This window comes from Euphorbia lathyris, chromosome 7 (assembly GCF_963576675.1).
Source record: "Euphorbia lathyris chromosome 7, ddEupLath1.1, whole genome shotgun sequence".
Lineage (NCBI taxonomy): Eukaryota > Viridiplantae > Streptophyta > Magnoliopsida > Malpighiales > Euphorbiaceae > Euphorbia > Euphorbia lathyris.
The window spans coordinates 39,402,350-39,417,791 of record NC_088916.1 but is presented as its reverse complement, the minus strand read 5'-3'; the positions used below and the strand labels follow the sequence as shown (position 1 = coordinate 39,417,791).

General features: G+C 34.3%; 1 pseudogene; it reads right to left on the bottom strand.

Annotated features, from left to right (window-relative positions):
* Positions 1-404: 404 nt before the first annotated feature.
* Positions 405-9,786, bottom strand: LOC136236079 (uncharacterized; annotated as a pseudogene).
* Between the last annotated feature and the right edge of the window lie 5,656 nt (positions 9,787-15,442).

Below are 15,442 nucleotides of genomic sequence, written 5' to 3'. Positions count from 1 at the left end.
GCTACTTTATTTTTATTTTTATTTTTATTTTTATTTTTATTTTTATTTTTATTTTTCTCTGCTCTATCTTTAAATATAGAGTTGTTATAGTTAAAGTTCTCCAATTATATACTCTATTTTACCCACTCTTTAATTATTATTATTATATTCATTTTTCACATAACAATTTTTTTAATAAACATAACATTTATATTCTTTACTAGATTTAGACCCGTGGAATGCACGAAATATTTTTTCATTTTAATTAAATTATATTTTTTATTATAGACATCTATTGTAGATTTGCAATAATACGTTATAAATTAAATAAATTTATTTAAAAGTATACAATAAATGATTCAATTGATATTATTAAAAACTTTCTTGAAAACTACATTCTGAATACAATTTTTTGTTTTATTTTCTTAATCACAAATAAGGATTTTCAATCCTCCTTTAGTTGTAACTCTAGAAACTGCTACATACATTTGACCATGGCTAAAAACTGGTCGAGGAATATATAATCCAACATGTGCAAGCGACTGACCTTGGCTTTTATTTATTGTCATGGCAAAGCAGACAACCAATGGATACTGTCTTCGTTGAAATCTGAATGGTAACCTTATATCTGAGGCAGTCAAAGCAAGTCGAGCAATGAAAACCTTTTGTCCAATATTACAACCCATAATTTTCCTTGCTTCAATGACATGTTTTCCTAATTGAGTTACCACTAAACGGGTGCCATTACATAAGCCTGAAGTTTGATCTATATTGCGAAGTGGCATGACAGGTATTCCAATTTTCAATTTTAACTTGTGATTCGGCAAACCTGGTGATTTTATACTATTTAGAAATTCTGGAATGTAGACATCATCCTGACTTGATGAAGCATTTTCAACTCGACAAATAGTATCTGAACTTAAATAGCATACTTCATCACCGGGCCAAGCAGAAAACATGTATTCATTGACTCTATTTACAATATCCAATGTTGGTGCAAGAATTGCACGCTCTTGTAAGTACTTTGGATTGGTGCTATTCTCCAACAGACTTGGATATGTGCTTTGGACAATTGCTCCAATTAGATCCCCTGTATCTTTAATGAGCAAATCTGTAGGTATGCAAAATGTAACTTCACCATCATTTGGCTCACCAACGGTTCCATTCCCAATGCTTAAAATCCATTCAGAAACCCATCTTAACTCTTCTGTATCCTTAAGTGTATCCCCAGATTGAAGTCGCATGTTTTTCGCTAGCTTAAGCACTTTACAGTATTTCCACAAATAATAAGCATTTATAGTAGCTAATACTATATTTTGTCTACTTCCTTTTGGAATGACAGGCAATATTTGTCTGAAGTCTCCACCAAAAACAACCACCTTTCCACCAAATGGCAAACTCATGCTATTACTGTTATGAAACCGTAGGATATCTCGTAAAGTTCTGTCAAAAGCTTCAAAACAATGTTTATGTACCATTGGTGCCTCATCCCATATAATAAGTCGTGCTCTAATAATTAGCTCAGCCAAAGGACTTCCTTGCTTAATGTTGCAAGTTGAATCTTCATTTATAACAATGGGTATACCAAACCTTGAATGTGCAGTCATGCCACCAGGCATAAGAAGTGAAGCTATTCCGCTTGACGCTACTGTGAGGACAATATCACCATTGGATCTTAAAACAGATGAAAGAGTTCTCCATATGAATGTCTTCCCAGTACCTCCATATCCATAAACAAAAAAAAACCCACCATCTTTCTTTCCTATTGCATCAATGATTGTTTGGAAAACCATTCTTTGATCATTGTTCAACAACAACATAAGATTTTGACTTTCTTCTGCCAATGACCGTCTATCGTAACAAAGTTCATCTTGAATGAGACTGTTGCTTCCTTCATAGATAAGATCTACATCTGGGAATGGTAATGTAGGGTAATCCCTCAAGCTTCTTCCATTTCTATTCAGGATTTTCTCTATCTCAAAAAGTGCAAGGTTCTTCAATTGCTCATCGTTCATCAATAGATCTATAAAAAGAAATATGAAATATTAGTAAATATTCTACTTCTACACTGCTTAGTGTATGATTATATTATGTATATATGTTTGGAAATTAATGTAACCTAAAATGTATCACCTTGATTATTAAGGAGATTTCGTTGACAATGTAGAATGTCATCGGAAAGATGTTGCCATGTCTGATTCCAAACTATTTCAGGGCTTGTGATGCAGTTAGAAAACAACAAAGAAGCAAACAATAAGCGAAGAAAATGACATGTTCCCCAAAAAGATGCTTCTTCTATTGCATATATGTACTCTTTATCATCATCAAGTAAACCCAATGCAAAGCACGCCTCCTTAAAAGTGGGGTATAAAACACCATTCATAGTTTTTATGTCATCATATTTGGTTGGCCCTTTTACAACATTCAACAATGTTCTTAGATAGTATAATTCTCCTGCCCCAGGATGTACGTAAAATATTCTACCTACATTCAATTCGCGTTGTCTATGACACCATTTCTTGATCTTTTTCACTGTGCTGGTAGTGTGATCATTTAATTCAACTACTTTCCAAACAAACTTATTTGGAAACTCAACATAAGTCAATTGTCTTGCTTCTGGGTATTCCTCATTTGCTTTCATCCATTGCAAAAACATAGTTTGTACTTCCCAACCTTTTTTAACAACATCCTCAATTGGATCATCATCATGAAATATGATACTTTGTTGATCTGGAAGATGAAATGTAAGTCTCTCCACAGCAGGTTCACGGTAATTAATTGGAAATGCAAATATTCTCCAAGCTGCCTCATAAGGAGAAATGTATATACAATCATAATACATTTTAACTTCATCCTCTATGTCTTCATTATCCCCGTGTCCTTTTTTGTTGATAAAACGCAATGGTTATCCGATCATTGCCTTTGTTTATGTACTTGAACAAATATTTGATTGCCCTATGTTGGTTACACCATTCGACATTGATATGAGCATTAAACTTCAATAACAACTGACTATTGTATGGCACCACAAATCTATTATCAAGAAGAATGTGATTTTTCTCAACCGTCCTCCCATTATCCCTTCTCATATACACTGGATATCCATTTTCATCAATAGTCGTCTCCTTATTAAACTTCTTGGGGAAGTGTTTGGTGTTGGGCTTATGGAGACTAAGATATATAGGCCCAACTGAAGTGATGGGCCCAACTGCAGCGATCCAAAAAAAAAATTTGGGCGATTAGGGTTTCAGGAGTATAAATGTAACCTCTTTCTCTGTAATCTGCATCTCATTCATTATAGTAAATATCCTGTCTTGGTAGTGCCCTAGACGTAGTCATTCATATTGAGTGGCGAACTGGGTAAACAATTCTTGTGTGTTTGCTTATTTTCGTTTATCGTAATTTCAATTATTCCTAACAAATGGTATCAGAGCAAGGGTAATTACGATGGGAGACAGAAAAACCCCTGTGGAGAAATTCAATGGTTCGGATTTCGATTTCTGGAAGATGCAGATCGAGGATTACCTATACGGTAAAGATCTGTACCAGCCTTTGGGTGAGCAGCCGGAGGATATGTATGATGAAGAGTGGAAGCTGTTGGACAGAAAAGCGATGAGCGTGATTCGCCTGTCGCTGTCCAGAAACGTGGCGCATCACACGGTGAAGGCAAAGACCACGAAGGAGATGTTGGAGATCTTGAGTTCGTTGTTCGAGAAGCCTTCCGCGGCAAATAAAGTTCATCTGATGCGGTGATTGTTTAATCTGCAGATGACGGAGAATATAGCAGTGGCGACGCACCTGAATGATTTTAATATGACAATCACTCAATTAAGTTCTGTAGATATTGATTTCGATGAAGAGGTATTAGCCCTAATTCTGTTATCTTCTTTACCAGAGAGTTGGAGCGGCACGGTTACTGCCCTAAGTGCTTCAGCAGGGAAAGAAAAACTTAGGTTTGATGATGTCAGAGACTTGATTATAAGCAAGGATATTCGCAGGAAAGAGTCAGGTTCCACATCTGGATCAGCCTTGAATGCAGAGAATCGGGGCAGGTTAGATCGCAGGTCAAAGCAGAATCGTGGCAGGTCTAAGTCCAAAGGGAGAGGGAAACCTGTGAAGGACAAGAGCCACATCAAGTGATGGAATTGTAATGAGAATGGTCATTACAAGAGTGAATGCAAGGCACCGCAGAAGGAGAAGTCAGTGAATTCAGCCAGTGAGGATTTTGGTGATGCATTGATTCTGAGTAATTCAACTGCAGAAACAGCAGCAGAAGCCCTGGTATTGAGTGTAAGAAGTCCTCTGGAGTCTTGGGTATTAGACTCAAGAGCTTCGTTTCATTCATGTAGTAGTGCAGATTTGATGGAAAACTATACCCTTGGGAAATTCGGAAAGGTTTATCTTGCTGATGATGAGCCTTTGGAGATTGTAGGGAAGGGAGATGTTTCGATCAAATCTCCGAATGGATCTGTGATAAAGCTGTCTGGAGTAAAGCATATTCCTGGCCTAAAGAGAAATCTGTTGTCAATTGGGCAAATGGATGATGAAGGTTATTGTGTAATCTTTGCAGGTGGTGCTTGGAAAATGACCAAAGGAGCCATGGTGGTTGCCCGTGGTGAGAAGGTTGGATCGTTGTACTTAACAGACAACGTTTTCAATAGCATTGATGTCGTGAGGGAGAATGTCAATGCAGATTTGTGGCACTGTCGTCTTGGTCACATGAGTCAAAAGGGGATGAAAGTGTTGTGTTCAAAGGGTCTGTTGCCGGGTCTGAAATCTGCTGATCTTGGGCCGTGTGAGGATTGCATCTTTGGGAAGCAGAAAAGAGTCAGTTTCTCTAAGGGTGGCAGAACTTTGAAGAAAGAGAAGTTGGAGTTAGTTCACAGAGATCTATGGGGTCCTACACCTGTGAAATCTCTTAGTGGAGCTTTGTATTACATGACCCTCATTGACGACTCCACTAGGAAAGTGTGGATCTATTTTCTGAGAAAGAAATCTGATGCTTTTGATTCCTTTCGAAAATGGAAGGCCCTGGTTGAGAATGAGACAGGTTTGAAGGTAAAGTGCTTGAGGTCTGACAATGGTGGAGAGTATGAGCTTAGGGAATTCAAGGAATTCTATGCTGAGAATGGAATTCACATGGAGAAGACTCTGAAAGGAACTCCTCAGGAGAACGGAGTTGCAGAACGAATGAACAGAACTCTGTGTGAGCATGCTAGAAGCATGAGGCTGAAGTGCGGACTTCCGAAGACGTTCTGGGCAGAAGCAGTTAACACTGCAGTATTCTTGATCAACAGAGGGCCATCGAGTCCCTTGGAGAGTGGCATTCCTGAAGAGGCTTGGAGTGGCAAACAGGTAAATCTATCCTTTCTACGAGTATTTGGATGTGATTCATATGTTCATATTGCTCCCCTTGAGAGAAGTAAGTTAGATGCGAAGTCTATTAAGTGCACGTTTATTGGATACGGTGGTGATGATTTCGGATATCGGTTCTGGGACAGTCAGAACATGAAGATTATTCGCAGTCGGGATGTTGTTTTCAATGAGCAGATAATGTACAAGGATAGTCTGGGCGCATCTGATACTGGTGATGCAGGACCAGAGGTCGTGGACCTAGACATCAAGAATTCTGGTGCGAGTAAGGAGGTAGTTGTGGAGGAGACAGTTGTGGAGGAGGTAGAAGAACCCCAAACTCCACCGGTTACATTGTGCAGATCCACTAGAGAGCGTAGAGCACCTGACAGGTACACGCCTACAAGCAACTACATGTTGTTGACAGATAGTGGTGAACCAAAAAGCTACTTGGAAGCATCTCGTGGAGAGGATGCGAGCAAGTGGAGGCTTGCAATAGATGATAAGATGGATTCCTTGATGACTAATGGCACCTGGGAACTTGTTGAGCTTCCAAAGGGTAAGAAGGCTCTACAAAACAGGTGGATTTTCAGAATCAAAGAAGAGGTTGATGGTAGCAAACGCTACAAGGCAAGGCTAGTCGTGAAAGGCTTTCAGTAGAGGTACGGCTTAGATTATACTGATGTTTTTACTCCAGTGGTGAAGCTAACTACTATTCATTTAGTGTTGAGTATGGTAGCTGCAGAAGATTTGGAGCTGCAGCAAATGGATGTAAAAACGACATTTCTTCATGGGGACTTAGATGAAGACATCTATATGAAGCAACCTCAGGGCTATGAGTCTGATAACGCTGAGCTTGTGTGCAAGTTGAACAAGAGCTTGTATGGTCTGAAACAAGATCCAAGACAGTGGTACAAGAAATTTGACGGATTCATGCACGAAATTGAGTTCGTGAGGAGTGAAGCTGATCATTGTTGTTACTTCAGGAAATTGAATGAAGGCTACATAATTTTACTGTTATATGTTGATGATATGCTGATTGCAGGGTCGAGTGCTCGAGAAGTGAGAAAACTGAAGAAGCAGTTATCTGAACGGTTTGCTATGAAAGATCTCGGAAAAGCTAAGCAGATTCTGGGCATGAGGATTGAAAGAGATAGGAAGGCTGGAAAGTTGTATCTCTCACAAGCTGAGTATATCAAGAAGGTCTTGATTAGATTCGGCATGCAAGATGCCAAGCCAGCTACGGTTCCTTTGGGTAGCCATTTCAAGCTATCTAAACATGACTCACCCAAGAGCAGAGAAGAGCGAGTCCAAATGGAGAGAACTCTGTATGCCTCAGCAATTGGCAGCTTGATGTATGCAATGGTGTGCACAAGGCCGGATATTGCACATGTTATGGGAGTTGTTAGTCGTTTCATGGGAGACCCTGGTAAGAAGCATTGGGAAGTAGTAAAGTGGATTTTGAGATACCTGAAGGGAACCACTGAATAGGCCCTATGTTTTGAGGGTAAGAAAGTTATATTGACAGGATATGTGGATGCAGATTTGGCATTTAGTGACCTTGACAAGAGAAGAAGTACAACCGGATATGTCTTCACATTGGGTGGTACTGCTGTCTCTTGGGCTTCAAAGCTGCAGAAGGTGGTGGCTTTGTCTACTGCAGAAGCTGAGTACGTTGCAGTGACTGAGGCTAGTAAGGAGATGGTATGGTTGCAGAATTTCTTGCGTGAGTTGGGAAAGGAGCAGAAGGATCCTATTCTGTACAGCGATAGTCAAAGTGCCATTCATTTGGCAAAGAATCCCGCCTTTCACTCAAGAACAAAGCACATAGAGTTGAAGTATCACTACATACGGCATCTCTTGGATAGGAAGATATTGCAGTTGATGAAGATTCCAGGCACAGAGAATCCTGCAGACATGTTGACTAAGGTTGTAACCTTAGAGAAGCTGAAGCTATGTATGGCTTCAGCTGGCCTTGGTAATTAAGTTAAAGGCATGACACTACCATCAGATGACGGATTTGGTCTCCAGGTGGGAGATTATTGGGCTTATGGAGACTAAGATATATAGGCCCAACTAAAGCGATGGGCTCAACTGCAGCGATCCAACTGGGCGATTAGGGTTTTAGACGGTTAGGGTTTCAGCCGGTTAGGGTTTCAGGAGTATAAATGTAACCTCTTTCTCTGTAATCCGCATCTCATTCATTACAGTAATATCCTGGCTTGGTAGTGCCCCCAGACGTAGTCATTCATATTGAGTGGCGAACTAGGTAAACAATTCTTGTGTGTTTGCTTATTTTCGTTTATCGTAATTTCAATTATTCCTAACATTTGGTACACCTTCCATCTTTCATGCATGGTGACTGTACATTATCAACACTACAAGGGCCATGAATCATAAACTTTTGTACTATATCATATAATTGTGGCTTCTCTAGAATATCGGGAATCTCAGCATAAATAATCTTTTCAATGTCCTTTCCAGATGGATGCTTATCTTCTGGGTGCAAAAACAACAGTATATGCGCATGAGAGAGACCACGTTTCTGGAATTCAATTGTGTAAATTACTGAAAAAAAGAAACATGTAAGAGTGTATAAAGTAATATATGTTTTCTACATTATAAAAAAATGTGTAATTTTTTTAAAATGTCTTACATGCTCGTACTCTTCCAAATATTGTCTCATTTTTCAAGTCACGAATAAACTTATCCAACTTTATCTTAAAAACTCTTGTTATTATATCAGGCATGTCTTCTGGTCTCAAGCTATCTTTCTCAATGCATCTTTGAATTTCAGGCCACTTTGAATTGCATGTGAAAGTAATAAAGATGTCTGGATATCCGATCCATCTACATATTGCCATAGCATCTTGATAGTTTTGTATCATGTACCTTCGAAAAGTGGTAAATATTTATATATCAAATAATTTTAAAGAATTGTGTTGTACCAATTATTTATATACCATATATGTTTCAACAATTTAAAAAATACCATATGAATTATTAAGCATAATTTAGAAAATATATGTACCTGGCACTACCAACATATGACGATGGAAGAATGATCCTTTTCCCACTTGAAGATGGATTGGTTTCACCTCTCAATACAGCTTCTGATAATCCCTTATATAAATCCGCTCTCAGATGTTTCTAATTATATCTAATAAAGTTCAATCTTTCAGCCTTTATAATGATAGCAATAACAAATCAATTAGAATCATACCCAATAGATCCTGCTCTGTTCGGAATCTCATTTTCAGTGTCGTAGATATATAACTGAGCGAACTTTGGATTTGACCCACTTTGTGGCAGGAGGCTACCAATCTTATGACAGTTTTGACCGCTGAGTATAAATATATACGGACCATTTCCGTTGTTTAATGATGAATCAATTTCCCCCACATTGATGTAAAGGAGAACATCATATTATATGCTCGTATGTTTTCTAAGAACGTTTTACTTCTATGATCCATTCCAAACAGGAGATTCTTCAATGTGTCTGGTACATCTCTCAAGTATGGTATTTTAATTTTGCCACCACCACAGCAGAGTGTAAATACAGGTGTAACACACTTTTGATTCTTACGAATTCGCTCATCAAACCACATCAATGCGCCACAATTTGAACATGAATATTCTGGAGCGCCCAAATCCAAAATATCTAAATTGCGAAAAAAAAACACAATTGAAAACACTATGTTGAAAAAAATAAAAACTTATACCGAGATTAGAGTCATTATCACCTTGGTTGATATTGTTTAGATCTTTTACTTGTTCAGATGTTGAGGATGAAGAAAAACAATGTTTTGTTGCATACAGAGATGGTTAGTATTGAAACAAATCTATTATAATATAACACCATTAAAACCATATGATATATAGAATTTGGAAACTCTTAAAAAAATATCAATAAATACCCGTATTATTATTATTATTATTATTATGTAACTAATTAACTATAGTAATTTTTTTTTCTTTTTGAAATTAACTATAGTAATTGATGTGTGCAAATAAATAGAAGGTATATAAAAAACGACTCTATTTAATTCTAAAAAGTTACCTGTTTGTAACATATTAATGTTGAAGATGTTACTTTGTGAGGACGGTTCTGACATTGATAATGGAGAAAAATAGCGTGTCTCTGCAAATGAAGGTTAAAATTCATTATTAATACATAAAATAATAAAATATTTTCAAAACAAACAAAAATATTTATTACCATTAGTTACGTATTGTAGATGAATTCGTTTGTATCCATTCTCTAGAAAATTGGTGAGGTTGTTGCAATTAACATTTCCATCTTCTAAAAAGTACATTTTTAAAGGACAATTCCAAATTTAGTTAATAATTAGTAGTATTGTTTAAAAATATATATATAGGTTATAAAAAACCATTGATTTTATTTCACATACCTTCTTGCTCCAAAACATTATTGATTTTTCGTTTTCCTCGCATCTTATTTTGCCTATTCATCCTTGCTTCGCGATATTGTTGTTGCCAATTCTCCTTTGATATTAAAATTTAGTCATTTGTGATATATATTAATCAAATCTTGTAAAAAAATATACTATATTCTATATTAGGTCCATTATTATGATGAGCTCATTTATCAATAATGATTATAGCTAGATTAAAACTCAAGTATATATATATATATATATATATATATATATATATATATATATATCTTTATATATATATATATATAGAGAGAGATGAGATCAGGTGTGACACATTTCATATGGTGTGACAAGCCTTATTGTGTGACAATCACCAATTTTGTAATTAACCAAAAGGAGTTGGTAAATTTGTAAATAAAATGATAGAGAAAATTGTTTTATTTCTTTTCTTTAAAATAAATTTTCCCGACATCTCTAACATCGTTTTTCGAAATTTTTTATACTATTAGACTCGTCTAATTAGACAGTCATTTTAAGATCCCTGAAGCTCAAGTAAAAAAAAATTCCGGTAAACGGAATCCGGATGGGCGTTTTCCGGTAAAAAAAATATATCCAGAAAATTCTCAAAATATTCTAGAAAATGTAAAACATTATTCTAAGAAACTTTAATTCTTGGGTCGAAGCGAGATTTCTTACAGTTTAGTCCCAATAAAATGTTTTCCTTAATTTTATCCATTTTACATGCTTCAACAATTTGTTGGGTAAAAACTGTAAGGAATCTTGCTTTGAGCCAAGAATTAAAGTTTCTTAAAATAATGTTTTATATGTTTTGGAATTTTTTGATAATTTTCTGAACATGTTTTTTGTCTACTTACGTTGTTCCAAATCAATGTACCATTTGTTCCAACATAATACTTATATTGTTCTAATAGAAAATTGTTTTATTTCTTTTCTTTAAAATACATTTTTCTGACATTTCTAACCTCGTTTTTCGAAAATTTTTATACTATTAGACTCGTCTAAATTAGGCGGTCATTTTAAGATCCCTGAAGCTCAAGTAAAAAAAATTCCGGTGAACGGAATCTGAGTGGGCGTTTTCTGGCAAGAAAAAAAGTGCCCAAAAATTTCTAAAAAAATTTCAAAAAATGTAAAACATTATTCTAAGAAACTTTAATTCTTGGGTCGAAGTGGGATTTCTTACGGTTTAGTCCCAATAAAACTTGTTCCTTAATTTTATCCATTTTACATGCTTCAATAATTTATTGGGTCAAAACTGTAAGGAATTTCGCTTTGAGCCAAGAATTAAAGTTTCTTAAAATGATGTTTTACATGTTTTTGAATTTTATGATAATTTTCTGGGCACGTTTTTTGTCCTACTTACATTGTTCCAAATCAGTGTACCATTTGTTCCAAATCAGTGTACCATTTGTTCCAACATAATACTTGTATTGTTCCTACAGAAAAATGTTTTATTTTTTTTCTTTAAAATACATTTTTCCGACATTTCTAACCTTGTTTTTCGAAAAATTTTATACTATTATACTCGTCTAAATTAGGCGGTCATTTTAAGATCCCTGAAGCTCAAGTAAAAAAAATTCCGGTGAACGGAATCCGGGTGAGCGTTTTCTGGCGAGAAAGAAAGTGTCCAGAAAATTCTTAAAAAATTTCAAAAAATGTAAAACATTATTCTAAGAAACTTTAATTCTTGGGTCGGAGCGGGATTTCTTACGGTATAGTCCCAACAAATTGTTGAAGCATGCAAAATGGATAAAATTAAGGAAAATATTTTATTGGGACTAAACCGTAAGAAATCCTATTTCGACCCAAGAATTAAAGTTTCTTAGAATAATGTTTTACATTCTTTAGAATTTTTTGAGAATTTTCTGGGCACTTTTTTTCTCGCCAGAAAACGCCCACTCGGATTCCGTTCACCGGAAATTTTTTTACTTGAGCTTCAGGGATCTTAAAATGACTGTCTAATTTAGACGAGTCTAATAGTATAAAAAATTTCGAAAAACGATGTTAGAGATGTCGGGAAAATATATTTTAAAGAAAAGAAATAACACAATTTTCTCTAGCCTCTCTTTCATTTTATTTACCAATTTGCCACCTTGCCCTTTTTAATTATCATCAAAACTACGTAGTTTTGTTATGTCACACAATAAGCTTTTTGTCACAAGTTAAATCATTGTCACGCTGGATCTCACCCCTATATATATATAATAGATTTTTTCTAAATATTAGTATGTATATTTAAGAGGGCGAGCCTTGGCGCAACGGTAAAAACGTTGTTGTCGTGTGACCAGAGGTCACGGGTTCGAGTCTTAGGAGCGGCCTCTTGCCAATTAAATTGGCAAGGGAAGGCTTGCCCCCAATACACCCTTGTGGTGGGACCCCTCCCCGGACCCTCGCTCAGCGGGGACGCGTAATGCGACCGGGCCGCTCTTTTTTTTTTTATTAGTATGTATATTTACTTGTTCAGACGTTGGAATTTTTTTCGCTCTGTGATCAATACCTGCAAAGAACGAAGGAAACAGTGGAAATTTGACATTAACTTAGCAATGATCATTAGTTAGTGATTTCATTAGCCCATACAGGTAATGTAAATTATTAAATAAGTGTTTCATTTAAATGAAAAAAGAAAAAATTCAAATATTGAAATTATTATAACTAAAAATTCCAATTCCTAAGATTCTCTGCATAGACTAAAGCATATTAATGTAGTTGAGAAATTCATATTTTTTTTTGAAATGAGGAATTCATATTACTAAAAACTTAGGTCTAATACACAAATAACCCCCTGAACTTATCTAAATGTTGCAACTGCCCCCCTTAACTTTCAATTGTAACAACTTACCCCTTAAACTTGTCCAATTGTAAAACATAACCCCAAATTGTGAATTTTTTTACCCTGTATTTGAAGCAACCGCAAAAAAAAAAAAAAAAAAAATTCTCGTATTCGTATCACGCCAAAGATCTGATTATCATACTCCACGAGCGTTGCAGATTTTGTATTTCACGTGTTTCTTCAATTGCAGTCCTGTCAGCAATTTGGGGTTGTGTTTTACAATTGGACAAGTTTAAGGGGTAAGTTGTTACAATTGGACAAGTTTGAGGGGTAAGTTGTTACAATTGAAAGTTGGAGGGGGCAGTTGTAACATTTGGACAAGTTTAGGGGGTTATTTGTGTATTAGGCCAAAAACTTATAATCAGGACTTTAAAAAAAATGGAAATAAATATTATAATTGAATGTAGTTAACAGAGGCTTGAACCCCTTATTAAGGGTATCCTGATTATAGGTTTTTTGAAAAGATATTGCACGGATTGAAAATGAAAAACCTATAATCAGGATTTTTTCACGATAATTATGAGGATTTTTTCGGTGCCATAGCTTGAATGTAAGGGTTCAATTATCCTTAAAAAAACTTATAATCAGGATTTTTTTCACTAAACCATTTTTTCCTCCAATTACTAAAAACCTATAATCAGAACTTAAAAAAAAGGGTTAAGGTACAAAAATACCCTTAACGTTTTGGGTCAAGAGCAATTTTATTCTTAAGGTCTAAAATAGTGCAATTTTGCCCCTAACGTTGATAAATTGGGTCAATTTGAGAAATAATTCATCAAACTGTCTTCTCAGTTATTAATCTTGTTATCTACACTTCACACGTGCATTATTTTATTAGTAACAAATCACAAACATGTGTTGGGATGTGAAAAAAAAATATTGCCTTTTTGTACGAATTAGACCAAAAAATTAAAAAATCCATCGAATTTATAAATATTAATCTCTAATTCTTTTATTAAATTATAAAAAACATGAAATCCTTTTTTTGGAACGAATTGTTATGCAATTGATGCAGAATAAGGAACAAAAATATCTGCGTTTTATAATATTATCTGAAATGATTGAAAATATTAACGTTAGGGGTAAAATTGCTATTGGCTTTCAACATTAGGGGTAAAATTGCACCATTTTAGACGTTAGGGGTGAAATTGCTCATGACCCAAATGTTAGAGATATTTTTGCACCTTAACCCTAAAAAAAACTATAATCAGATACATGTTCTTATAATTTTCTTATTACAATATTTAATCAAATGGTTTTATATTCAATTATTAATTTAAAAATTGAATTTTTTTAAACCTAATCAAATAATTTAATTAATATGTATTTCGATCGGTTTGGTTATTTCAGTTATTTTAGCATAAAAACCGAATCGACAAATATTATCGATATATTTCAATATTTAAAACCAGAACCGAATCTAATAGATCGAAAAACCGAAATTCATCGGTTCAATCGGTAATTTTGATCCGCTTATTTTTTAATACAGTAAAGCTCCTTCTTTGGACACCCCTAAACATTATTGAATTATGGGCCATTAAAGTGTTTTGCAAGTGTGAATTTTATGTGTGGCTTTACTATCGAGATGGTGATCGTTTTTGTTATAGTAAAAGTTTGTTCATGCAATAATAATTTATCACAGCCTATCTTAAGAACTATCTACCAATTATAATATATTTAGACACAATTATAATTTATTGTTCATGTGAAAGACCCATCTAACAAAATTAATTACCATCATTAGTACAATAAAAAATAAAAGATGAGGGGTTAAAGATGCTTTTGCCTAACTAACAGTAATAAATAAATATACTTAATTTAAATATTTACCTATTTGATTCACTTTAGCTTTTAAAATTCTTTTTTGTGAGCGAAGTTCCGTCAACTTATTTTTCTGATTAATCCTTGCAAGACGACTTTGTAATTTTTTAATGTCATTGGATATGAGATGTTGATTACTTGATGTCATCTAATCACAACATGTATCCATAAATCAATAATAACATAATTTAATATAATTCAAATTCAAATTAAAGAAACAAAACATCAAAATTCACATCATACCTAAACTTTGTAGTTTTTCACCACTGTCAAAATCAATTAAACTCAACAAACTGAACATAAAATTCATATAAGCCAAACATAATTTGATATGATTGAAAATCAAACCAATAATTATCTGAACTATATGAATATGATCTTTTTTTTAATAAGAGGAAAAACAGAAAAGGAAAAAAAAAAATCAGACACAAAGCTAAGCTAAATAAAAAAGCCACGTACCTAAACTAAGCTTTGAACCAAAAATCAACCTGCAAAAAAAATGTCAGATTAGGAAAGACACTAAGAAATAAAAATAGAAAAAACAAATAAAATATTGTCTCATTATAACATCACTTACGAAAGATGAAGCCTTTAATTAGTTGATGTCAAATAGTATTATTTATAAGTACAAAAGTGCTTGGTTCTATTAAGGACTGAAGTTCGTAATTAGTTTGGAATCTATTGTTGTACATATCACTAAGGAATATTATTTATTATATTTGGAGGTATAAGTGTTTGGTTGCACTAATATCTACCTACAATAGATACGTTAGATATTGTTATTTATTTTAATTTTTTAAAAGAGTTTAATTTGAAATATACATAGCTAGTGTAGTGTAGATTGATTAGACGGCATAATTAGTTTCAATGCTTTAGGTGTCAAAAGCTGTCAGTGTAGGTACCTTAGTCCATCTATTCTACTATAGTTCTCTTTTCTTTTTTAATTTTATAAAAGGTAATTTATTAAAATAATATTAAAATAATAAATAACAAAATGCACTTTCGGAAAATTAAATTAATTAATATGTAAAATAACAATATA